The sequence below is a fragment of the Mycetomoellerius zeteki genome, unplaced genomic scaffold (assembly GCF_001594055.1).
Source record: "Mycetomoellerius zeteki isolate Tzet28-1 unplaced genomic scaffold, Tzet1.0 scaffold452, whole genome shotgun sequence".
Taxonomy (NCBI): domain Eukaryota; kingdom Metazoa; phylum Arthropoda; class Insecta; order Hymenoptera; family Formicidae; genus Mycetomoellerius; species Mycetomoellerius zeteki.
Genome location: NW_017257449.1, coordinates 30,675 through 33,802, shown reverse-complemented (window position 1 = coordinate 33,802; position 3,128 = coordinate 30,675).

Sequence of the window (3,128 nt, the reverse complement as noted above, 5' to 3'; positions counted from 1 at the left end):
CCTGTCGGTAGTGCTTTTGCACTGCTGCTGTACATGTCCGGCCTCCAAGCATCTATAGCACTGGAGGCCTCTGGCCAGCAGCAGTGCGACCCGACAGGTCGACCACCCCACTCTGACGCGTGGGATGGCCACCAGGCGCTTGGTCGCCACTACGGGGCACCTCACCCAAGCCGTAAATAGGCCATTGGGGGCCCTCCGGATGTCCCCCACTTTAATTTCTTGTGGGGGACACTCGCCAAGTTTGGCGAGTTCTTCGGCCACCTCCGTGGAGGTAGCCGAATCATCGAGACCGGAGACCCGGATTTCCGCGCTCTTTGCGGGCCAGGACACTTTAACATCATTCCGGTCCGCGAGCACGGCCGACAGCTTCTCCGCAAGCAAATCGGCCTTTGCGTTCTTCTCCGGGCCTCCGATCTCCCATATGAGGGCCCCCGTTACAGCCCTCCTCGGCTTGAGGTCCTCGATCCCTAAGTCCTTCAGGGAGATCGAGGACCTCGCCTTGGTAACCACCTCGGCGACGTGTCAGCACACGTAATCGTGACCGCCGCCGAGGTGACTGCCCGAAGTCTGGGGAGGGAAGGCTTTTGGCCGGAGGGTTTTGTTCCCTCGGCAGCGCCCCCCCTTCCTGACCTCACACCCTTCCTGGAGCCGCCTCCGGATGTTTTGGGGGCGGCTCCTGTCTTCTCGCGGGCAGGCGGCTGGGGCGGCGCCGTCATGGCCTTTCGCGCCTTGGCCGCCGCCCTCTTGGTCTTTCTGGAGACGACCTGAGCCCAGATCATCTCCCACTGGCCTCACCCGCTCCTCGGGGGGTTCCCCCGGTGGTCGGGGGGTCCCCGGAGAGGGGGGCGGGCGCGCTTGCTCCTCGTTGGCAGCGGGGGGCCTGGTGTTCTTTCCCCCCGCTGTCTTAGCGCTTTTCTTCGAAGCGGCCCCCGCCTTCGGTTGTTTGACGGCGGGGGGCCGTTCTGCGCCCCCACTCCTCTCTCTCAGCGGCGGCTGGTCCCTTGGCTTTGGGAACACTCCCGCCGAAACTGCAGGGGGGGGCTCTCTGCCGTCCCCCCTCTACCCTCGCGGCGGTTGGTCCCTCAACCGGGGAACTGCCCCCACCTTCAGGGACCTAACGGGGGGGGGCGCTCTCCGCACCCGACTCTGGCCATCCGAGGTGGCTGGTCCCTCAAATTTGGGACCACCCCCATTTCTCGGAGGAGGCAAGGAAGGAGTCTCGAGAGGACTCTCTCCATCCTCCCCTCCTCCTCGCAATCGCTGCCGCCGCCGGCCAGCCCCCTCCCCCTTTTCCCCCTCTTCTTTCTAGGGGGGGCATGAGTGCCCGGTCGACTGGCGAGGCCCGGTCGCTCTCGGACGCCAGGAGGTTCATTTGTTTCCGAACCCCCTGGAGAGGAGGCCTGAAGAAGGGTGTGCTCAGGTCCTCCTCGGTCAGTACGACCGGGACCCTTGCCTCCTCATCTCCGGAGGTAGCCCCTGATGTCGGGGGCTCCTCCGGGGCACCGCTTGATCTGCGTTTTCCGGCCCTGAGTCTAGTGGCCGGCGTCGGACCTTGCGCCAGAGAGGGAGAGGGGCAGGGGGATCTCTTTCCCCGCCTCGCCTCCTCCCTCCGCGCCGCTCTCTCCAGGCGGAGGAGATCTATTTCGGCCTTGAACCGTCTCCTCTCCTCCGCCCAGGCTCGCTGCAGAGGCTGACACTCTCATCGGCCGGGGAGCCTCCATCGGACATGTCACTTGCCCGGTTAAGGGTGGCCGTGAGGGCTGCGGTGAGTTTGGAGAAAACTCCCCACAAATCCCTCACTATGTCACCCTTAATATTCTTTTACCGCTCCACGGCCTTTGCGAGCATGGCCAGTTCTTTAGTGGCCACGGCCGCTATTGCCTCGAGGGGCTGGCGCTCGTACTCTTCAACGAGCTCAGCAGCCCTCTCGGCAGCCCTTTTGGCCGAGGCAGAGGAGGGGGCTATCTCAGGATCAGAGATGATCCGATAATCCCTCCTCATCTGCCTCGTTTTGGCCTTGTCAGCCTCTTCAGCCCTGTGCGCCGCCGTGTATTTGCCGACGTTGGCTGGATTTAGAGCGGGCCGACCCTTTCCTCTTCTTCTTCTCCTCCTCCTCGTCATCGGAGAAGCCGATTTCAATGGCCTCGATAAGCCGTTTGCGGCTATCTCCCCCCAGGGAGGCCATCGAGGCCGTGGACGCCTCGACAGGTTGCTCCCTGAGGCGACCGAGTTACGCTGCGACCCGGTCTTGCTGCATGCAGGACCGGGTCGTTGCCCGCGGGAAGGCATTCCTCCTTCCCCCTCCCCTGAGGTGCTCGGATGTTCAGCATCCCCAGGGGGTACCGGTGACTTGGTACCCTCTTCCGTCCCATTCCAGGGATCGGCAGGAGTCCTCTCCCTCCAACGAGAGGGAGTCTTCTCCTACCGACTTCCCTGTTTCCTCCCCGCTCATCGCAGTAGCAATCATAGTCACAGAGGGGCCTCTACGCGCCTGTCACTTGAGACCTGGGCCATAAGGTTCAGGTCCGACACGGGGGCGGCCAGGTTGCCACCACCCCCGCACCGGCAGCTGTCGGATCCGATCACGGCTGCGGACGTAATGGTCTTACTAATTTTCTCCATTACAATACATCATAATTTGGGGCAATTTTACAAGCCGCCCCAAGCCGGGTGTACGATTTTCCTTCCGGGTTTTAAGGGATTTCCTTCCCTCGACAACGCCCCGCCACGCCCTGCCTCGGAATACGTCCGAGCGGCCGCGACGGGGCGGGGATCACACGCCCTGCCTCGGAATACGTCCGAGCGGCCGTGTGACCCCCCTCCAGAAGAGGAGCGGGTTGCCCCGCTCTCTTCCCTACGACCAACTGCCCCTAGGGGCAGCCGGTCACACCCCTCGCTAAGGACGCCGCTCCGTGCAATGGCCCTAAGGCCCGGCCGGCACCCTAGCATTTTGGTCCCCGTGTAATGGGATTTCTCCCTGGGGACCCCCATCCCATGGCGTGTGGCCGCCCAAAGCCAGGAGCACCCGGACATTGGGCAGCCACGCTGCGGGAGCACTCGCGTCGCACACTTCGAGTGGTCGTATCCCGAGGAAACCATCCCACCCCACAGGGGGGAGGGGGGGCCCC